This window comes from Caretta caretta, chromosome 7 (genome assembly GCF_965140235.1).
Source record: "Caretta caretta isolate rCarCar2 chromosome 7, rCarCar1.hap1, whole genome shotgun sequence".
NCBI lineage: Eukaryota > Metazoa > Chordata > Testudines > Cheloniidae > Caretta > Caretta caretta.
Window position 1 is genome coordinate 20,917,214 of NC_134212.1, and position 24,036 is coordinate 20,941,249.

The window sequence follows — 24,036 nt, forward strand, 5'->3', positions numbered from 1 at the left end:
TGGCATTAATGGGACTCAAGCTAGCATGCTAAGGATAGCAGTATGGACGTTGTGGCCCATCTGAATTTCTAGGATTGAAAGCCTGAGCTCTAACCCAAGCTGCAACGTACATGTTGCTATTTGTAGTGTCCTAGCTTGAGTCTGTCTACCTGGGCTGGGACGCTGCAGTATAGACATACCCCATGACACTTGGAAAGTCTGCATCTGCAAGTGGAAGTCACCCGCACATGCAGCAGCCCTGCCTTACACAAGCCTCATTAACATGGATATTAGAGGAATCAACATGGGTAGGAGACTACTGATCCCTATTCATTCTACAAAGCCACCTTGACACTCTGTCCTCTCACTTAAAAAGGTACTACATCGGCCACAGTGGCTTTCCAGATCATGCACCCATCCCATTATAATGAACAACCTAAACTAGTCATGGATAGAAAAAAATATATATCGGCATGCAGATGAGGCTGTCTTGTTTTGCTTTTGAGGCTCACACTTTTAAAACTGCAAGCACAAAAATGTGCATGCAATGCAAGTTAATGCGTAATCTGCATGGGCACTTGCCATGGATGCGAGTGATTACCCAACTGGTACGTGCAATTGCAGTCATTCAGTGTATATATTTTTTAAATCTTTTCATATTTCAGAATTTTTTAAAATATCCAAAACAGGTTTGAAAAGGGCCCTCAGACTAAAGTACTGAAATCTTTACCCAGTTCTGCTTCTTTACAAAGTTATATAACATTTGTATTATAGTGTAACTGAGAACTTTATTTAAAACCCTCCACTAATTAAGATGACAATTTATTATGTGCTGGATGACATGTATTTTCTTTTAGCTGTTTTGAATTTGCCACCTTGCAATTTAATTGAATGTCCCTTTGTTCTTGCAGCATGGGACAGGAAAAATAGAAGGGGGGGGAGGGATAGCTCAGTGGTTTGAGCATTGGCCTGCTAAACCCAGGGTTGTGAGTTCAATCCTTGAGGGGGCCATTTAGGGATTTGTGGCATAAATTGGGGATTGGTCCTGCTTTGAGCAGGGGGTTGGACTAGATGACCTCCTGAGGTCCCTTCCAACCCTGATATTCTATGATTCTATGATTCTAAGATCCTAATATGCCTTCTCTATAATATTCATTACCATAGAAAATCTTCAAATTCTGTCATAAAAACAGCCATAACGGGTGAGACCAAAGGTCCATCTAGCCCAGTATCCTGTCTTCCAACAGTGGCCAATGCCAGGGGCTTCAGAGACAATGAACAGAACGGGAAATCACCAAGTGATCCATCCCCTGTCACCCATTCCCATGTCCAGAAGAGGTGGATGCATTGAACTAAAGGGAAAGGGAATTGAGACGACAGGGGAAAAAGGCAAAATTCATCAGTCTTTTTGTCTCAATATTGGATTGGGTGTCAGGAACTTCTATGTTTTAATTCTGGCCATCTGACACCCATTGTGTGTGCACCACTATTCTCTAATACCCTGGAATGTTATACCTGTGGAAGTATTCATCATTTCCCACTCACACAGAGTAACGGTTTGTGTTTTTGGAACTGCAGATCATGAATTCCAGCTGTGTCTGTGTGTGGGAGGCCACGGAACATTACACAAGCCATTATAGTACAGTGTATCACAAGTTGCCGCAGCAGTTGTCAGGGTACTGTTTAAACCCTATCCTCTCTAACTGCCTCCTGTAGGCATATTCACCCATATGCCATGGAATCAAGAATAAGCCAGTCCCATGGCTGTAGCTGAACATTACACAGCTGACATAGCCCCAGTCTTTACCTGATGGCTGCCCCATTCAGTTATATAGCTGATCCACAGGAACAGAGAGGCAGATATACATAAGGGGCTCTCTTCTGCTCCTATTAAAATCAGTAGCAAAACTCACTGATATCAGTGAGAGCACAATTTAGACCTCACTTTCGAACTTTGTGCAACATTGCCATCTAGTGAATGAAGTATTGGAAACTCAGGCCATGCTTTCTCAATACATTCTTCCATGCACATTGTGCTATGTAGGTAGGATGGAGTGGGAAGACCAGCCACCCACCTGCAACTGAACATGCCTTTGCTTCTTATTTACAGCTTGCATTTCATATCACACAGGAATTCCCTGCCATTCATCCTCTATTATTCTCATCCATCCATAAAGCCATCTTCAAAAAGGTTTTGTTTATTTCTGCCTGGAAACGAGCCCGCGCAGGACTCTTCAGAGCAACAGCTCAGAACCAAAATATTCTAAACATTTAAACACTTTCTGTCCCACAAAGGGGTTTTCCAACCACCATGACCAAGGCTTTTTGGTGGGTGTTATGTACACCATATTTGTAATTGGTTGGATGGTGACTAAATTATGGCTATATAGATCAATGGGGCTTAGACATAATAATACAAGTAATAATCAGTCCGCTTTTGTGTCGTGGCATTTCAGGTGAGGACCTCGAGGTGTTTCGCAAACATTAAGCCAGGCTCCCAACCTCAGGAGGAGCTCGGGAAGTATTCGCGCCACTTTACAGGTAGTGAAACTGAGACTTCTGGGTCCTACTCCTGGCTCTCCCGCTCGTTTGTTGTGTGGCCTTTGACAAGACAACGAGGCCCAATTTCTTTAAAACTCTGATTTTGGCTGCCCAGCTTGAGAAACCTGAGGTGCTGAGGTCTCACAACTCCAACTAGAGACAGCTGCGGCAGTTGCGCTCTGTCTGAAGGAGACAGACCCAAACAGAGACGCCCCAAATGAGTACCTGGGGAATGGCTGATAAAAAAGCCTCCCAAAGTCCAGGGATGCTATTAGTGCTAATATTATTGCCCAAATAATTATTGCCCAAATCCTGCCCTCTCCACTGTGTTTGTTAATTGAGTGATACCTCGGATGGATTGGGCCCATAAACCTCAGTGTGTAAACTTCACGATTACGAATAAAAACAGTCACCACCTGCCCAAGATTAACTCAACTTGTTTGCCTCAGATGTATCTGATGAAGCGGGTTATAGCCCACGGAAGCTTATGGCCAAATAAACTGGTTAGTTTCTAAGGTGCCACTAGGACTCCTCATTGTTTTTGCTGATACAGACTAACACGGCTACCCCTCTGAAACTTGTTTGCCTCAAACTCTGAAAGAGGAACAAACTCAGCATCATCATATCCGTCACCGGAGACATAAGGCGCTCTCTACCTAAACATATCACATCACATCCTAATGCCACAGCTTTATTACAGTAGGGTGGCCCAGCAGGCCAATAAATAATTAAAACCAGTGGCTAACGCATTTTTCAAAGCAAGGAGGAACTTATTGAAGACACCGTGCTGACAATGTTCATGTTCTTGGAATTAAGTGCTCCCCCGTAGGTTTTACATAGTTTGTTTTAACAGTGGAAGCTCAAGAAGATCTGCTGTTCTTCCTTTCTTCCTCCCTTCCTGCTCCTGACCCTGGGGAACAATGCATTGCTAATAAAAACCACAAAGACCAACCCTAAAAACAAATATCCGCTGTTGGGCTAGCCAGGTTTGACTTTTGAAAGAATTTGATCTGAGTGGTAATTACTTTTCATTTTTCAATCTGTACAAGAATTTAGTGCTGGGGAGAGGCACCAGACCATTTATCTTCCTATCCCTTCACCAGTCCATCCATCAGCATTTATAAAGCATTCATGTAGGCAGCGAGTTATTTGGGCCCATGGTGCCCGTGCTCCACCAATATTCAGGAACATGGGCCCAGCTCCAACAATGTTGGGGCTTATATTTTCAGAGCCATCCCATCCATAGGATGGACTGGGGCAACCGCCCCGGGCCCCGTGCTTTGGGGGCCCGGTGTTTCAAGGGGACGCGGAGTCCAGGGTGGTCTGAGGGGTTAGGGGGGGCTTGGCCACAGCAGCAGCTCCGCCCTGCATCTTCCTGTCCCTGCTACACCCCCACCCCATCCCCATTCCACCCCTTTCCTCAAGCCCCTGCCCTGCCTCTTTCCAGTTCCCGCACCCTTCCCTGAGAAACACAGGGAGCCGGTAGGGTGGAGCAGAGCGGAGTGGGGAGGGTTGGGGCTGAGTCACTCACTGCTGCCAGCGCCAGGACCCCTGCTAAATCCCCAGGCTGCCCTGGATCCCGCATCCCCCTGAAGCGTGGCACCTCCCCCCACAAAGAACGGGGACTGGGGCGCTAGCTCCCAGCCCAGTCCGTTCTGCTTGGACCCGTTCTGGGCACCACCAAAAATGATACAAACCTAGCACCCATACGCATTCCTCATGGTAGCGGCAGTGCTACACCCGAAAGCCCTTTGTTTATTCACCAAGCAGACAGACAGAGGCAGCGGTAGTGCAAGTTTCCTATGCACACGGCCCCATTCGTATACCTCCACCATACCTGGAGAGAGCACAAGTAGGCCTGAGTGACTCTTTCATTCCTTGGCCTCTGTCCTGAGGTTATCCACTGTGTTTTTCCGACGGGGAGAGTGGGTGGTGTGTGCGTGTGAAGGGCTGGGTGCTATTCTGACATATTTCAGCTGGTTGAGATAACACCCAAAACAAAATAGCCCTGCCCCATGGCTGTGAACATTACCCACAATACCAGTCACCAGGGATTGACAAGCACGGAGACTGGCAGAAAATAAACAGCAACTGGGAAATTCACAAGGGCATGCAAAGTAGTACAAAACAAACTCAGATCCCCAAAGGATAAATGCTAAGAATGCAGGCCATATTTACAGGAGCGGGACTCAACCTTGGGAAGCAATGACTCCAGAAAAAGACTTGGGGAGTCATGATGGCTAGACAGTTGAACAAGAGCAGCTCCCAGTGAGATGCTGTGGCTAAAAGGCCTAATGCAACCTATGGATGGATAAACAAAGGAACACTGAGGAGGAGTAGAGAGGTTAAATAACCTCTGTATTTGGCACTGATACGATCACTACTGGAATACTGTGTCCAGTTCAGGTGCCCACAATTCAAGAAGGGTGTTGAAAAATTGCCACGAGAACAATTGAAGGATTTGAAAACATACTTTATAGTGAGAGAATCAAGGAGTTCAATCTACTCAGCTTATCAAAGAGGAAGTTAATGGGTGACTTGAGCAGAGTCTATAAGTCAGGGGCATGGCCAGGGCCTAACCAATTAGCCCACCAACATCTGAACCTGTATGAATGCCAGCTGAGAAAGTGCCATCCAGCAGGGGAGCCAGCCCTTCCTTGGCCCCACTAGTGCTGTGTCCTGCTGGCCCTTCCAGGCAAGTCCCCTTGGACAGAGCGCTGTGCATACCCTCGTCCCTGGGCTCTGCTGACCTTGATACTATGGGAGCAGGCCTTGTCTGGCCAGTGATGCTTCCCAACAGCCTGTGGTTAGGGGTTGGGCTATGGGGCTTCTGGGCTGTGTTCCTGGCCTTGCCGTGGTCTGGCTGCATGCCTGGAGTGAGTCACAGCCCTTTCCCACTAGCTCCCAGCCCAGCTCAGTGGCTTTTTTGGAATGGGATCCAGCTTCTCTTGAGGCAGAGGGGTATAATGAGCCCAGGACTGGGGGCATTGGACCAGGATCCAGATGCCCCCAGTGCTGTCAGGGCCTTGCCCCATGCCCAGTTCAGCACTGGGGCTTGTGGCTGGCCTCACTAGTGCAGACTCCATCACTCTCTTCCCTGTACTGACAGAAGCTCCCTCCCTTGGGGCTGAGGGCTCCTGCCATGCTGATGACACCCCCTCCTAGCCATGTGAGCGCTCCTCGTCGTCAGGACACACAAGTCGGGAGATGCCTATCTCAGGGAGGTTCATGCCAGCAGCCCAGCTGCTGTATGTGCCAGTTCTGGGTCCGAGTAAAGGATTCTCTGGCCTTCTTGGAGAGATAGCAAGGTCGTTAGGACTCTTGGGTTCCATTCCCTCCTCTGTTGCTGGCTGGCTGCATGTGCTGGGGCTGGGCCACGTCCTTTCTCTTGGCCTCAATTTCCCCTGGTGTCACTGAGGCTGCTGTGGATGTGGAAGGAGACAGCCCAAGACATCTCAAGCTCTCATGGGGCTGTGACCATGCACCCCCATCCAGTGCGAGGGGTAGGTTGTTGGGGTGCTGAGACTGGGTGCTCTGTAATCGCACCCTGTCTAGCCCTGACAATCTGGCTCATGACACAGAACCACAGCATACTGGTGACCGAGTGCAGTGCCATGCCCTTCCTGCCTGTCAATGGAAGGGAATCTGGGGCTTGCTCTCCCTTGCGGCCTGTGCCCCCCACACGCCCACATCAGCTGATGGAGTTAAAAGTCAAACCAGCCTGGGATCATGACCCCCCGCAAGGGGCTGGAAAGCCATGGTCTGCATTTCTTGGGCCCAGCATAGTCGTGGCAGTAACATGACACCTCCAAGGGATGAGCTAGCAGGATTGGACCCTGGTGTCTGCTTTGATCTGCCAGCCAATGTGCTAGGTTGTACACTGACTGAGGTTCTCTCTGGGTCTGCAAAGCATGGTACAGCCAGCAGGAAGCAGTTACTCCATTGGGGCAAAGGAGAAGTGTCTATGTGTGGCTTCTGGGTCCACACTGGTGGTATGGCTGGGCACTGTTATAAGGGAGCACCCAGTGTTTTTGGGGGAGGGGGCCAGTTCTTGCACTCCAATACAAGGGGGTTGTCATGGGGTGCATGCTACTCACTGCTCAACAGCACCTCCTCTTGGTCATCTGGGGAATTAGCTTGCCACTGTCCATGTCCTCTCCTGAAGTCACTCAGCCCATTGCCTCAGTCATTCACTCTGTGGCCCCTCTCACTCTGGATAGGAGCTGCAGTCAGGGCCATCCCTAGACATTTTGGTGCCCTACGCAACACCCCCCTGTGGGCGGAGGCGGGGAGCGTGTCCCCAGGCCTCTGTGGGGAGCGGGAAGCTGCACCCAAGGTCTATTGGGGGCATCAGCAGGCTTGGGGGGTAAGGGGAAACTGCCCCCCATCACGAGCCGGTGGAGTGAAGTGGGTTGGGGCTGGGTCGCACTCACGGGGTGGTGGGAAGTGGAGTGACCAGGCCCCGGCCTGCTCCTCTCTGCTCCCCTGGCTCTCAGACTTGGGGGGTACAGGAGAACTGCCCCCCAGCACTCATCGGCGGTGTGGAGCGGGCTGGAGCCTGGTCACCCCACTTCCTGCCGCTCCGTGAGTGCAGGCTGCGCCCAACTCCTGCTGCAATCCCCCAGGACATAGCTCAGGGGAAGGGGTGGAGTGGGGGCGAGGCTGGGGAGGAGCAGGGATGGGAAGAGGCGGGGTGGGGATGGAGCACGGGCCGGGACTTTGGGGAAGGGGTGGAGTAAAGGTGGGGCTGGGGCGGAGCAAGGGTGGGAAGAGGCAGAGCAGGGGCGGAGCAGGGGCCAGGGCTTTGGGGAAGAGGTGCAGTAGGGGCAGGAGTGGGGGCAGCTTTCCTGGCCAGCTGAGGTCACCGGGGGATCAGGCTGGCCGCTGGAGCAGCATGCAGCTGCGTAGGGCACCAGGAAATTTGAGGCACCAAATTTCCTGGTGCCCTACACAGCCGTGTAGTTTGTGTATGGGTAAGGACGGCTCTGGCTGCAGTGCCTCTTCTTCATGGCTCAGCCCTCCGGCCAAATCACTATCATTCTCCCCTTCTGGGGTCTTATCAAAATCTTCTTCCTCAAAGTCTCAGGCAGTTTCTATCTCCATGGTGCTGACTGCACTACTCGTGCAGTAGTTCATAGGGGATCCCAGGCCGGCCCGCTAAACCAGGTTCCAATCCTGGGACCCTCAGACCAGCAGTTCCTTCCTTCCCCTACTAGCCTGTACCAGGTAAGGGGGCCATAGAGTGGGGTGGCTCCTGCATGGATCTGTGGGTCTTGGTGTGAATAACCCATGGTGGAAGGAGAGCCACAAAGGGACCGTGGGGCTGGCACACTACTGGGGGGCAGCCTGGTGGAGCAGTGATTTAGGGACCTCATGGCTCATGTGCTTTCTGTGACATCAGACCTTTGGTCATGGCCTAGCCACTATAAATGGGGGCCCACCCAAATGTCCACTCCTAGCTACACCATGGCTGTAAGTACCTACATGGGAACAGAAATTTGATAATAAAGGGCTCTTCAATCTGGCAGACAAAGGTATAATAAGATCTAGTGGTGGCTACCAGTCAAAATTAGAGAATTCAGACTAGAACTAAGGTGAAGATTTTTAACAGTGAGGGTGATTAACCATTGGAACAATATACCAAGTGTTGTGATGGATTCTTCATTACTAGAAATTTTTAAATCAAAATTGGATATTTTCCTAAAAATATGCCCTATTTCAAACAGGAATTAATACAGGGAAGTCTTCTGGCTCATATTATGCATGATGATTACAATAGTCCCTTCTGGGTTTATAATCTATGAATCGATTAAGTGGACTGCAACCCTTTTGCAAGCAGTTCACTTTATCAGATGGTAATAACATTAGAATTTAGTGGGCACCCTGCCTGATAGCCATAAGGGAAAAAAAGTTGTCTATTATCATGTACATCCTATATTATTTTGGAGTAGGCTGATGTGCTCACCTTCTCTCTCTCTGAAGAGTCTAGTTCAACACTGCAGGTAAATGGGTGTTATTCTTTCAGCTGGTGGTCTTTGTTCAGCAAGGTCGCCTTGAAGCTTCTGGCCCCCTACACAAGATTAGAGAATAACACTTCTTATGGAGTCAGAGATGGCAGAATTTTTTTAAATAATCATAGGATTTTCCATCTCAGGTCAGACCACTGTCCAGTCTAATTTAGTCCTAAAGAATTGTGTTCACCCTCTTGCCTATACGGGTTATGCTGGACAATATGTGAATATCATTATTTCCCTTTTCCATTATCATTGCTACCACCACCATAGTAAAAATAGGGGAGGAGAGGCTGATTTAGTCTGACATCCTGCCTCTAGCACTAGCCAGTATTGGATGCCTCTCCTTTATGGCAAAGGTTTTCACTTACAGAGACCTTATAAACATCACATGAAAAGGATTTCAAGTGAGGAAAGTTATTTTCTTCCTTGCCTGCTTCTCTTGACAGGCAGGGATGTAAGCAGCAAAGCCACATGTCCTGATTTCTGCCTCCTTCAAGTTAGAAAGAGAGGCAGAAGCACAGTTATTTAAAAGTTATGCGCAGAGATGTGACTGTTGGCATTTTTTTGTAGGACACAAACAAGCCCCCAGTGTACTGGCACCTCTGGGCCTTTGCCCCTTAGATCCCCAAGCAGTCAGTTGTTTCCAGAGCACCTGTTATAATGGGATGTTATAAGGAACCTATTACACATCTCCATTTACTTCCTGAATTCAGGATGGACTAGAAACAGAAACACTGGGATTGCTTCCTACTAGGTATTAACATAAAGTCTAGCACAATCGGATCCTGATCTCAACTGGGGCTTCCAGGTACTACCAGAATACAAATAATAACAATAACAGAAAAAGGCATGGTTCAGTGGTCTGAGAATAGGACTGAATACAAGGAATGTCTGGCTAATCCTAATCCTGGTTCATATAGTTCCTCCAGTTGTGGCCTTGGGTAAATCACTTAACCTCTGCATTTCATTTCTGTACCTCTAATCTGCCTGTTGCCAAAATATCTAGGACTGGTTCTGGGAATTCCTGTCTATTTGAAAAGAGTTTGTGAGGGTTAGTTAATGTTTGCAAGGTGCTTTGAAGATGTAAAATGTAATCATCTGGGGATTCCTGACTGAGTTGAAATCTTAGCCTCATTGACTTTAGAGGGGTCAAGATGCTACCTCAGGACGTTGTAACAACTAGAGAGTGTCCCTCCTGAATACCCATCCTGGTTTACACTTGCTCCAGTGCATGCTGGGACAGGACTTTGGGAGTTCAGGAAGCACTGATGGAGACCAATGCCATACAAATAGGATTAACAATACTCCTAACTACAAACCAATGCGATCAAATTTTAAAATTAGGAATTCCCAGTAGTCTGGGACACAACACTGGACACTGCCATTTAAGTGTTCAATACTACATTAAATAATAATTTTAAATAACAGCTAGAGTAATTTTGAGAATACATTTGGTCTTATACATAATTAAGTGGATTTTTGAAAGAAGAGTTATCCTCAAGAGTAGGAAATGTTGGGAATCACTCAAAAACACCTCTTCAGACGATATTCCCTGCCCTATGTCAAGACTGAAGATGCCCAGATAAGAACCCAAAACTTGATTATCACTCTGGAACTTCAAGGCATTTTGAGCATCACCCATGTCTAGCCATTGCACCCTACATTCTGCATGTCGTTGCATTTACTGTAAGGCAGTGGTTCTCAAACTTTTGTACTGGTGACCCCTTTCACATAGGTAGCCTCTGAGTGAACCCCCCCCTTATAAATTAAAAACACTTTTAAATATATTTAACACCATTATAAATGCTGGATGCAAAGGGGGTTTTGGGGTGGAGGCTGACAGCTCGCAACCCCCCATGTAATAACTTTGCGATCCCCTGAAGGGTCCTGATCCCCAGCTTGAAAACCCCTGCTGTAAGGGGACAGCATGCTGCAAAAAGCTATGTTGAAATACTTGCACAGATGGATGCAAACATAAAACTTCCTTTCCTCTCAGCGCACAATCTCCTCTCTTCCCACTCACAACAGTTCTCTTATTCTGCCAAAGAAACAAGTCAAGCAAAGTGAAATGACTATGGCACAGTCTGTGTTAGCTACTGTTGCCGCCTACAGCAGCCTAGTGAATTAACAACAGCCATTTCAGATGAAGGGTAAGAAAACCTGAGTGTACTGCTTTTTTGTGACAATTTTAGGAGAGTGCACAGTTTTCTGGGAAGAAATGAAGAAAAGCAGAAATTAATGCAAATGCTTATGTCAGCATCTGCATTGCACATCACACTCAAAGGGTATTTCGCTGTTTAGGTAGGGCCTGTCTTTGGAAGTGAAACTTTTTATACTGATCAATCAGGGAAGGGTTATAAATAAGTAAATTGGGTCTACTGGAGATCAATCATGTAGGGTCTGAAACATACACAAGACAATGGACTTTTTTTCTTTCAGAAATAAGCTGCTCCTATCATGGGAATAGTCTTTAGGGCTTGTCTACATTTACCATGGATTGATGCTGCGGCAATCGATCCACCGGTGGTCCATTTAGCGGGTCTAGCAAAGACTCGCTAAATTGACCACTGATCACTCTCCCAACTCCACCCGAATGAGAAGCATAAGGTAAGTTGACGTGAGAGTTTCTCCCATCAACCCAGCATGGTGTAGACACCACAATAAGTCGACCTAAGCTATGTCGACTCCAGCTACATTACTAACATAGCTGGAGTTGTCTAACTTAGGTCGACTTAATCCCGTAGTGTAGACCTGCCCATAATGTTAGCTGGGACTGCAGTTAAGAATTAAATCTGAAGAAAAATGTGAGTTTTGCTACAAGCCAAACAAATATCTTTTAACTGCACTATATAAGACACCAAAAAAGATTTGGAGAGGTGATGAACATAACTAATCCACGTTGTCTAACTGAAATTTCTTTAGTCATCTGATACAGCAGGATTATAGATCTGACATATGACAAGATCAGGCATCAGTGGGACTACTCACCTAACTAAAGACAGCAGGACCAGACCCTTTGATCTGGGAATTGCTGTATATGTCATACATGCTTAGCAATAAATTATATAATTAAATCTTCACTTTTCCCTGGTACTTTCAGCATTAGCTTCACCACTCTTGGTTCATATTTTCAAGTTCCTGAATAAAACACACAGGGCATCTTTGCTTCTTCATAACATTTTAAAATAAAGTTCCTACACTTTTTTTCAAGAGATCTATTGTTTTTATTTGTTTAACCTAGTTATAAGCCAAGGGCTGAAATAAATCTTGGCTCCTCTGAATACAGTGGCAAAAGTCCCAGAACTTTATAAATCTTGACATCTGAGAAGTTTCTAAAAAAACAGGATCATTTTCATCATCCCATCACATGGCTGTAAGAATGGTCTGTTGATCAGAGAATCATAGAAGTTATGGAAAAGACTCATTGTTGGCTCACCTAGTCCATCCACCCTCAAGCAATGTAGGATTGCTCTCCATAGCATATTCTCCACTGATTTGTCTCATCTAGTTTATCATGTGACCAGGCTAGTGGTCTGTTCATCATGCAGTTAAGCTGGTGGTTTTCTCAACACTGAAGAGAAGTTCAGGGATTAATGTAAGCCCTGAGTGAAATGAAAATTCCTTTAGCCTTGGCTCATGCATTGTAAAACTCCCACTTAAATCCATCTCATTTCAAGTTCTATTTTGTTAAAGAATTAAAAACAAAACAAAATCTGTCTTAGGCTGGAAAGTTTTACATTCCACTGCATATGAGGGATGGTAACGTGCACCTTGTGGGCCAAATACAGCCCACACAGAGTTCCACAATGTGGCAGTTTTAATCTTCAGTACAAAGGAGAAGCCCACAGAGGTTATAGATCTGAGCATGCAGTGTTCCATCTTGCTCTGAGCAGAAACAGGGCATTGCATGATGGGCCCTGCAGTTAATGAGTACACTTGCAATCTACTACATCTTATTGCACTCAGACAACCAAGTATTGCCATTGATTTCAGTGGGAGCAGGACTGAACCCTAGGTGTGAACCGCAGATAGCTAGCAAGTAACTAAAAGGGATCTTAGTTGCACTAAATTTGCTACCCTTCAGCCCACTGATTCTTCTTATGTGCTCCATATTTATAAAGCCTTACCATGCCAGAACCTCTTTGTTGGTGCACCAGCTTCATCCATGATATCGGTACAGATGTTCACATAGTATTTGTGAGTTTATTGCCACTGTAGAACCAAAAGGGATGGATACAAGATTGTAATTTTATAGGGTCTAAAATATTACATATTGTAATTTTCATTAAATGTATGGGAATAAAAAATGTAAGTTGTAGTCTTACAGTATTTTAGTTCCTGGATGGTGGAAGTAGTGTGGGAAGAAAAAAATGGTGTGTTATATTGTCCTTATAACTGGTTCCTTGAAGCATTAAAATACCTCATGAAAATTATAAACACAAATGCAGATTTATTCAGCTTTATTTGGGTTGTTGTGGAATCCAAAGTATCAGCCCTACCGTAAAGGTATGTAAACAGATATAGCCCAGAGATTACTAGAGATCAGAAAATTTCATCTGGAACTGTAAATTAAATATTATTTCAGAGGTAGCTTGGAAGATACTAGAAATGACCCCCACGCTGCAAAATTTGGATCTAGATGTAAATTTCCTCAGTGTTTGAAGATGGTCCAGATTCTCAGTTTTGGCCTATCTGTGTAGAAAATACCTGACATTATGTCAAAAGGGATAAGCAGTTAGACAATTCCTGTGCTGCAGAAGAAGTGTTTTTCACCACTATCATAGAAATGCAGGGCTGGAAGGGAGGAGGCCATCTAGTCCATCCCTCTGTGCAGAGGTAGGACAAAGTATATCTAGACTATCCCTGACAGGTGTTTGTCTAATCTTTTATTAAAAACCTCAAATGACAGGGATTACAAACCTCCTTAGGTCACCTGTTCCAGTGCTTAACTATCCTTAGGCTTGGCAGAATTTGATTTTTTTTTTTTTTGGTAATTTCAACAGATATCAATATTTATTTTTATTTTTAAACAATTTAAATATTCATGGTTTCACAGGAGGGGCAAAAGGGGGATGCTGGTGCAGCTATGGGGCCAGTGAAAGTGGGGTTTTCAGGGGGCTCCCTGTGCAGCTGAGGGGCCCAGTTTACCATATCCCTGCAGATGCTCGGTACAGGGGAGGCTGCGCCCTCCAGGGAAGCGGAGACCCTGTTTGATTACTACTGAAGGATTTTTTTTCATTGATTCATCTATCTGTGTGTGTGAAATTGATGTTTAAAGATGATTAACGGTACAAATCAAATCTTACCAAGCCTAAACTATCCTTATAGTTAGAAAGTTTTTCCTAATATCAAACTTAAATCTCCTTTGCTACAAACTAAGCTGATTCTTCTTGTCCTACCCTTAGTGGAATTAGCAACAATTGATTACCACCAACCTTTTACATATTTGAAGAATTATGTTCCACCTCAGCCATCTCTTGTTTTGACTAAACAGGGCCAGTTCTTTCAACCTTTCTTCATAGGTCATGTTGTCTAAACCTCTTATCATTTTTGTTGCTTTTCCTTGGTCTCTCTCCAATTGCTTTATTTCTTTCTTAAAGTTTGGTGGCTAAAACTGAACATAGTACCCCAATTGAGGCCTCACCAGTGCCACATATAGTGGAAAATTACCTGCCATATCTTACATACAACACTCCTGCTAATACCGAACAGAATGACATTTGTCTTTTTCTGAGCAGCATTGCACAGTTGACATTCAATTTGTGATGCACTACAACCCCCAGATCTTTTTCTGCAGTACTGCCGCCTAGCTAGTTATTTACCATTTTGTATTTGTGCATTTTAATTTTCCTTCCTACATGTAGCACTTGGCACTTGTCTTCATTGAATTTTATCATATTTATTTTGGACCAATTCTCCAATTTATCAAGATCATCTTGAATTCTAATCCTGTCCTCTAAAGTGCTTGCAACCTCTCCCAGCCTGGTGTTATCCACAGATTTTATAAGCATACTCTCCTCTCCATCAACCAAACCATTAATGAAAATATGGAACAGTACCAGGCCCAAGACAAACCCCTGCAGGTCCCCACTTGATATGTCCTTTCAGCTTGACAGTGAACCATTGGTAACTACTTTTTGAGTAGGGTCTTTCAAGCAGTTGCATATCCACCTCATAGTAATTTCATCTAGACCATATTTCCCTAGTTTAGGGAATGTCATGTGTCCCTTAGGAGAATGTCATGTGTGACAGTGTCAAAAACCTTAATAAAGTTCAGTTGTATCACATCTACTGCTTCCTCCATCCACTATTGTAGTTACTCTGTAAAAGAAGGAAATTATATTAGTTTGCCATGATTGGTTATTGACAGATCCATGTTAGCTATTACTTATCTTCCAGGTATGAACAATTGATTGTTTAATAATTTGTTCCAGTATCTTTCCAACTTAGGCTGAGTGGTCTGTAACTCCCAAGGTATTCTTTCTCCCCTTTTGGATGACCCTGTTTAGGACCATGTCTGCCTTTCATGAGTTATCAAAAATAATCGCTAACGGCTCAGAGTGCTTCAGCTAGTTTATGTATACTCTAGGGTGAATTTCATCAGGCCCTGCCAACTTAAGACCATCTAACTTATCTAAGTATTCTTTAATTTGTTCTTTCCTTGTTTTGATGTGAGATCCTTCTCCCTTGTTAATATTAATTGTGCTAAGCATATGGTCACCATTAACTTTTTTTTTTTTTTTTTTTTTAGCAAAGCTGAGCACTTCACTTCAGCATCTTCTATATGATCTGTTATTAGCTCTCCTTCCCTCATTAAGTAAGGGGCCTACTCTTTTCCCCATTATTCTCTTAGTCCTAATGTATTTATAGAACCTATTCTTTTCCTTGCTAGTTGTAAGTCATTTTTTTGCCTTTAGCCTTTCTGATTTCGTCCTTACCGGCTTGTGCTATTCGTTTATACCCATTCTTAGCAATTGTCATTGTTTCCACTTTTTTAAAATTTATTTGCAGGTCTGTAAAGAGCTCTTGACGCAGCCATATTGATGATCTCTTACCATTCTTTCCTTTGCATGGGGCTAGTTAGAGAAGATGTATAGAAGAGGAGGAGAAAGGGTTGCCCAGCACAATCCACACAGATGTAGCTGGAAGATAGAATTTTCCGCTGTTTTATTTGCATGACAAGTTCCACCACTAACTGACTTTTGACAGACAAATTAACTCTTGAAAATTGAGGCTCAGAGTTCTGATTCCAAAACAGATCAGTTACCCAAAAAGAGATCTGAAAAATAGGCAGGGCTAGCTCTTGAACAACCTTGGCCCCAGTACAATGGTATCTGGGTGCCAACTGAAGCTCTAATACAAAACTGTGGCTTCAGTAATTTGTAAGGAGTGTAGCTCCAGGTCCTTTAAACTTTTAAATTCCACAATGAATCACATGGCACCTAATAATGCAGCCCTTACATGAAAGACTCAGTAGGACTTCTCTTGAGGAAGGCAGTGGTGCCAATTACGGACACTGGATCTGGGTTCTACTCCCAGCTCTGCCACTGACTCACTATGTGATTTTGGGCAAGTCCTTTAATCTGGGTGCCTCATTTACCCTATCTATAAAAACTGACATAATGATGGTTACCTTTGTAAAATGCTTTCATGTTTATGGATGAAGTGTGCATAAGTCCTTAGTATTATTATTCACGTGAGGGCTCTTCATCTCTGTAAACTGGCTGCTACTCTACTCTAGCATTTTTCTGAGCAATCTAAAACTGAGAAGGAACCCCTCCAAGGTACAAGGTGATGGTCAGGAATTGTCTATCCGTAGGATGATTTAATACCAAAGCAAGAGGTGAGACAATCTTGCTGCCCCTTGCCCTGAGCCAGACAGCATCAGGCTTTCAGCATAGCAAAACACAGAGTATATCCCACCCTTACGCAAACTGGCAAAACAAATCTTTATTTGCAGGAAACTTAGGCTAGTGACCCAATGGAGACCAGCCCCTGCTAATCTGCCTGCTATTGCCTCAAACCTCTCAAAATTCCCAAGGGCCTACTGGTCCCTTAAAGTGGAAAATGTTCTGATTATTTCCTCACAAATATCCAGCTCATAAACACAAGAGAGACACCGAAGGGAACAGTTATGCAACAAGGCCTTATGGAAGAGAAAAAGTGCTCAAGGCAAATTGGCTATTTACATCATGTATTTTCATGCTCTGTTTGTAATATCTTGCTGCAAGATTTTCACATTTCTGTTGCGACTAGAGATGGGTGAATAGGCTTGGATGAAATAAATAAAATACCCTGCGTGAACCTTCACCCCACACTTAATTTGAATGATTTACTTTTAAAGCTCATACACATTTGGTGATTTCTGCATTTTTAAAAAATCATGTGCCCCCAATATCATGGTTTCAAGTGGCAAAATTGGGTTTGATTTCAAATTTCCCCAAAATGCAGGATCTCTCTGATCAGGTAAGTGTGTGGGTGGGAGGGAGGGTTGGCCTCATCTCCAACTAGAAGCAGAAGCAGCAAGAAAGCTATTTCTGTCGTATCAATGGCTCTCACAAGGAAGCCAGATTTCCAAGCTGGAGGCTCAGAGAGGCTTCCAAAAATCTGGATATTCTTTGGAACTGAAATGTCACAGCTTCAGAGGTTCAGCTATCATTAACTGTAACCAGAAAAAATAAAGTGTTAAAAGGATAAAGTGTGAACGAGATATGACGGTTGCTTCCACAGAGAACCTGTGGAACAGTACAGTCAACCTGTGGAACTCCTTGCCAGAGGATGTTGTGATGGCCAAGACCATAAGAAGATTCAAAAAAGAACTTGATAAATTCATGGATGATAGGTCCATCAATGGCTATTAGCCAGGATAGGCAGGGATGGTGTCCCTAGCCTCTGATTGCCAGAAGCTGGGAATGAGTGACAGGGGATGGATCACTTGATGATTACCTGTTCTGTTCATTCCCTCTGGGGCACCTGGCACTGGCCACTGTTGGAAGACAGGATACTGGGCTAGATGGACCTTTGGTCTGACCCAGTAGGGCCATTCCTATGAAGGGCTACTTTAAGCACAAGCCAAGCAATCTGAGAACTGGTTCAGTGCATGTTCTGCAACTCAGGAGCTTGTCACATCTCCCTTTGGAGCAGCTAAAAGAAAGTTGACACCTTTCACTCCCTCATCTTCTCTTTCAGTATCAGAAAAGGACTGGGGAGGCAATCTTCTGGCTGATCTCTTCTTTAGCAACAGGATCCGAGAAGAAGGCAGTTTGTTACATAATTCCTTCCCTTCCCCACTGTGGGAGACTGGAGCCCTGCTTTTGCTTGGGGCCCCATGAACGTCACACCAGCCTCATGCATCGCATTTCGGTGCGTAAGCATTATGTTCAGATTGAGAAAGCAGCTGTCTCTTACGTATATAGTTTATATAGAGCTTCAGAGATTTGCTTAATGTGATAGATCTAGGCTGCCCATGATTCCCACTCCATCAGACATCACTTCTTTGAAATCAGTGCAGTGTCCATAGAAACTTTATCACTATGCAGATGTTTGTCAAGTGCTTACTGATGCTCATGATTGCTCTCCCTCCTTGGCTGCTTATGAGTCAGAAGAGTGAGAAGCACAAATGAATGACTATATCAGCTGCAATCAGAGTATGCTGCAGCTGACAACACTCTTACTAGCCTTTGGCTACAACAGAAAGAGCCAGAGAGATTAGTTCAATGTTTTTGTTTACTTTCCTAAAAGTTCTTCTGTGTTAATCAGACAAAAGAATCACTAGTATTGAATAAGGTGAAGGATTTGCCTCCTTTTCAAATAGGAATTAGAGATTACAAGATGCTGCCTTATATTAAAGGACACAGCAGCATGGTCCAGTGGATAAAGCACTGGATCAGGAATCAGCAGATCTTTGCTTTCTACATTGGCAAGTCACTTCATCTCTTTGTGCTGCAGTTAACCAGCTGTAGAAAGAGAACAACTACTATGTGGGTGAAACAAGACAATCACTATCCTCTCGAATGAACTCGCATAGAAAATTATAGAAGACATAACCACCATATCACCTGTAGGTGTATGCTTTTCATACAGCGATCACTCTCTATCTGAGCTCTCATTCCCATCCTCAAAGGAGACCTACACAACATCTTCCAAAGATGAGCTTGGAAGCTTAAACTCATAACTTGGCTAGATGCTAGTATGCCAAAGTCAGCCTGGGCAGCTATAAGAGGGTGGTGGAAGGCATATATATTAGCACCAGAATGATAAAGGCCTTTTTCCCCATAAGCCGAGAAGGGGTTTACCTCAGGCCAATTCAGGACTCCTGAGTCCAATTAAGGGCTGCCTGAGACCTTTAAAAACTCTTCCTCAGGTGAGAGAAGGGGATAGCGAGACAAGCTGCTGCGGGGCTAGTAGGAATAAGGAAGAAAGGTTGCTCCAGGATGGAGGGCTGCTCTCTTCCTTACAGGGGAAGCTACAAAACAGACTGTCTGCCGTGGGAAGGGCTGGCACCCCAGAGCCAATAACAAGGCCATCCATCCTCAGAGTGAGGGGAAGAAAAGATATTTTCCCTTTGTCTTCAGTTGGAATTGGTTTTTTTTTGTTTTTGTGTGTGTTTTTTTTTGGCAGGGGGCATTCCATCAAGCCCACCACAGGCTTCTCTAGAGAATACCGGGAAATAAACTGCCAAGTGGGAGAGTAAACACCCTCCAGAGTGGAGGCTGACTTACCCTAGGTGCTCACTGCCAGAGGGGGAAGCACTGAGCCTGCTGAGGCAGAGGCGGTGCCTTGCCACACTGGATACTAAAAATCATGGACTGAATGAAGTCACAGGATTTATGTCTTATTACAACAATCTATAATCCACTTACCCCTGCCCTCCCAACCTACCCCTCCCCCCCACACTTCCCCCTCCTACAACTGGAGAGGTGTTTTCGGACTACTTCACCTTGAATGGTCCCTTGAAATATATAAGCTCGAAAGTTTGTCTCTCTCACCAGCAGCAGTTGATCCAATAAAATATTACCTCACCCACATTTTCACACATGAAAGAAAAGGACACAATGGTTTTCATTTAAGCTTACAGATGTGGTTTGGGGACTGAAGCCAGGACAAGTAATTGCTACAAATCTTTCCATTTGACTATAAGGAGAATTTCCATTTACCAGTACCAGTATTAAGTCATTTAGCATATATGTAGAGCAGCCATTAGAAAGCAACATAACACTTGAGCAGGTTTGAATTGCACCAGCAGAGGGCAATAGTGATCTATGGCTACTCTAACTAGTATATTATAAGGACCCTGTTAAGAACTGTTTAATTTTAATATAGTGTCTTCTGTTGGTTTGCACGGGAACTTCCTCTCTTGCCTTAATTAAGCAGGCAACTAAAATTTAGCCTGGAGGAATGTATCATAAACATATCTAATTTAAGACAAATCAGATTAGCTTCCATACTTGTTAACACTTCAGTTCTTCCCCAGATTTCTGCTAATCAGAAGCATGCAACATCTATACACCTGGAAGAGGTAGCAATTTTACTTTAAAGTCCTGGAAGTGGACAATCTAGAACATAGCAAATCATTTCACAGACTTTCTGACGGCAAGGGCCACAGTCTGAGATGGAAGCCACAGGAATTATTTGAGGCAAAAAAATTAAACCATGTTCCTTTAATTGTGCCTAACCTGTGTCACTGCTATGTAAAGAAAAGAAAAACAAACTGTCAACTTTTATGATGTTAGGAAGAAACATGATTATAGCAATTAATTGTTAAGGATGAACATGACAAAGTCAGAGTCACCTGATGCAGAGATGAATTAAAGTACACCCTTTCCCTGGTTCAAGTTTCTTCCCTACAATCATAATTTGAAGGTCTAGAGGAAGACTGGGTACACAGCTACAGTTAGGCTGATGCTCAGAATTACGAGTCTTTTAAATTAAGAGTTTATAAAGGAGAGAATCTCAGTTTCATCAAACAACTGTTTTTATCAAGGTTCTCTGTAATTTACATAGAGTGCATTGGGGAAGCCAATAAGTGATTCATGACAAAATTTTAGACAAGCATTTTGTGTTGAGCGATACACTCACAAACACATTTGGCGTAATGACTTGTGTGGCATTTGTGGGGATTTTGTTGCCCAAAGAAGTTCATAAAATGAAATTAGAGCAAAGGAAAATTTAAAATTGCAAGGAAAGTGTCTCAGTTGTGAGGTCTGTTAGACAGTGAATGATGGAGGATCCCTTAATGCATCAGCACCCTTGACAGCTATAGGATTTTGCACCCACCCAATCCCAAATTAGAGATCCTCCACCGAGAGAACACCTCCTCCACCCCTTCAATTGAGCAGTGGGGTGTTATGACAAAGGTGCACCAGCTGGAGAGAAATGGCTTGCTACTGGGAGATCAAGACAGACCAGGGCTGCCATAGAGTCCCTTTAAATGAGGAGCCATGTGCTGCCACTGGCTAAGTCTGTGACTACAATCAGTCCATAAATAATATTCCCAAGGAAGTGATGAAGCCCCATTGGTTGGGTCATTTAAAAGTGGACTAGGCAATTATTAGAGAATATATTGTAAAGAGCAATGCTGTATTGGCAAGGGGTTGGATTACATGATTCAACCGGCTATAATTTGAGCAAGGTATGCTTGTAAAGCACTCTGTTGCTAAGGTGTCAGATGAATAAAGTATAATAATAATGAACAATTAGTTTTAAAATTTAAGAAGAAACTAGAGATGCAGAATTATTATTTATATAATAGCATTAGGGCTGTACCCGGTATTAGACAAAGACTAGCTCTGTGCCCCCAAAGAGTTCACAATCTAAAATATACAATAGCATATCTACATAAAAGTTATAAGGCCAGACCCTTAGCTTGCAAAAGTCAGATAAAGCTTCATTGAAGTCAGTGGTGCTATGCCAATTTACTACAGCTGAGGACCTTGCCCACTGCAAAATATTTCATATATCTCCAGAAATAATCATTTGAGGTCCAAAAATGTTAATGCTTTCTTTCTAAAGTTTAAACTATTTTAGTAATTGCAATACAAATGTGTATTATTGACTATAAAGCATTATATGCACTAAGGGTCAAATTCGCCCTTCTGATTCACACAGTAGGTTTAGATTCCACTATTCTATTATCCTCCATGCGTGGTGCAGTCAAGAGAAGTCCTGTGGATAGTAGAAGAGAATTTTGCCCCAAAGAAAGTGCTCATTTGAATAAGTGATTCCCACCAAATCTTTTCATAGGATTAGGCAGAATTTTCTGAAATACCTTATTCTGCCCCCAGAGGCAGTTAGTCATTTTCCCAAAAGGCCAGGTGATCCAAATTTTGAAAGTGGGCCGTTCTCTCGTTCAAACATATTTAGGTAGCAATGCAAAATTTACCTCAGAAGCAGGTAACTGCACCTCTTTCCTTCAATAGTTTGTTTCCCTCTCCAGGCCACATCATCTAGTCCCTTCCTTTCACCCATCTTTGTTTCCCCCCCTTCATCCTGCATAAAAATTTGGCTTATATATTATCATTTTTCATTTGAACTTTCTATTTGCCTTTCCCATTCTTTTTGTTTAGTATATAAAAAGAACATCCTCTTTAGAAACCTGGAGCACAGCATTGTGCAGCCAAGTGCTTTGCAAACTTCCCTGTTGTGGATGACATGCACATTTCTCCTTTGCTATTCTATGCCTGAGCCCCTGCATAGCTCTGCCATTGCAACACATTAACCCACCTGTACTATGTACCCTTACTATTCAAGCCAAATCTCTCCTTTGCAGGGAGTACCAATCCTGCCATAATGATAATGAGGTAACAGACTTAGCCCACCCAAACTCACATGTAATCTAACCCAGATTTGAGGAAGGATATTTAAAAGATGAAGGCTATCCTACCCATAGCCCCTCCCCACCTTAATTATATTTCTGACAGTATAGTGTGGAAGTAGAGCCTACCTTAGATACAGAATGAGAAACTCTGGTGAACCAAAACATAGCCTATACAATCTGTCTGTAGGTAAGAGTTATCAACTGAATGTTTAATGCTGGTCCTTCCTCCTTCAAAAAGCCAGATTTGATCCAAGCCATTTCCATCGGCTCAGAAAGAAAATAAAGAACAATATGTTGACAGTAACTGGAAATAACAAGTGTTTGTCATGTTTTAAACAGAATTTGATATATGTACACTCAGAAGCTTAACCTGTTTCTAATGCTGAGCTTTAATCACACCAAGGCTGGTTCTCTACAGAACACTGAAGTCAATGGTGGTGATAGGCACAACTGGCACATGCATGCTTTCTGTGCTGCCGTTCTTCAAGCTAAGCTGTTAACCACAATTGTTTTTTAAATGGTGTACTTGTTTCACTGGTGCTATTAGCAAAGTAGCCAGTCAGGATTTCAGGAGTTTGAATCAGTCATAATGCAGGCATGGGGTGGAAGGAGGGGGCGGAAGGGGACGTTGCCCCCTGCCCCGAACTGCAAACCTTGGGCAGCCATGGAATTTGCCCCCCACGCACGGTCCCATTGGCCTGACTGGAGCTGTCCCCCCAAATATAGAAGTCAAACTATGCCTATGAATGCAGGGCACATGTACTAAACTGTTTTATATTTACTCTGCCCCTGAAGTCATTTGTGCCTATGTAAATATCAAGACATATTTGGATGTCTAACTCTCCTGCTCAGCATAAGTAATTAGAATCACATTTGATGGCAGTTTTAAATTAAAGACAAATGACTAATTTGAGAAATATAGGCACAGCTCAAATATACATCACTGATAAAATCAGGCAAGGTGAATCAAGCTTAAACCTGAGGGAACAGAGCACCATCTAGTGTTTTGGGTGAGTTAAAATTCAAAGATCAGCTTCAAATTAATCTACACAGAAAAATCACAGACAAACAGTCATGGGGGAAGAAGCAGTTGTAAACCGAACACCCATCCTATGGAGAGGCCTTTTGGGGCCAATTGGCAGGAAGTGCTGCACCTGTTTTGAAACACCACATTAAATACCAGCAGCAGACAGGAATAAGGCAGAGTTGCACTGCACCAGAAGAAGCCATTAAGTGAGGAAGGTTAGATGTTTACATGTTATGAGCATTTCCTAGTCTGCTGTGCTGAATGAGGTTCACCTGCAGGAAAGGTTTGAAAACCACAGTGGAAATGGGGCATATTGCCTCCACTGTAGATCAGTAGTAAAAGGAAGCTGCAGACTCTTCCATAAGAGGAGCTCTCCACAACTGCACATGGGAGCAGGGCATCCTACACCTCATCAAAGGCAATACAGGTAGTGAATGGGAGTCAGTGCAACTTGAACAGCATTAACTCATGCACGGATATGAATGTAGGTCATGGACTGCAGCTGCTCTCCTTACCTCACAACAGAGTTGACTTAGAGCAGCAGAGCTTCCAAGGCAATAATCAAACACAGCACAGAGAGGGAAGCTTGCTACAAAGTCACTGGTTCCCTTCTCCACCAACCTTGTTCTGCTCCCTTTCCCTTCAGTAGAAGAGAGCAT

The 24,036-nt window shown here is 44.0% G+C and overlaps 1 long non-coding RNA gene across 4 annotated transcripts in view; it reads right to left on the minus strand.

The window, feature by feature from the left end:
* The window catches only part of LOC125640687 (uncharacterized), a 34,467-nt gene extending 15,095 nt beyond the window's left edge, over nt 1-19,372 (minus strand). The window contains exons 1-4 of one of the 4 annotated variants that reach the window (XR_012669199.1): nt 12,860-19,372; nt 12,662-12,746; nt 11,971-12,136; nt 8,486-8,590 (exon numbers count right to left, since the gene is read on the minus strand). This is a non-coding gene — a long non-coding RNA (uncharacterized LOC125640687). Of the gene's footprint in view, nt 1-3,125; nt 3,431-8,485; nt 8,591-11,970; nt 12,137-12,661 lie in introns of those variants that run through there. The other 3 variants (XR_012669198.1, XR_012669196.1, XR_012669197.1) reach the window with 3 other exon arrangements.
* Nucleotides 19,373-24,036: the final 4,664 nt, after the last annotated feature.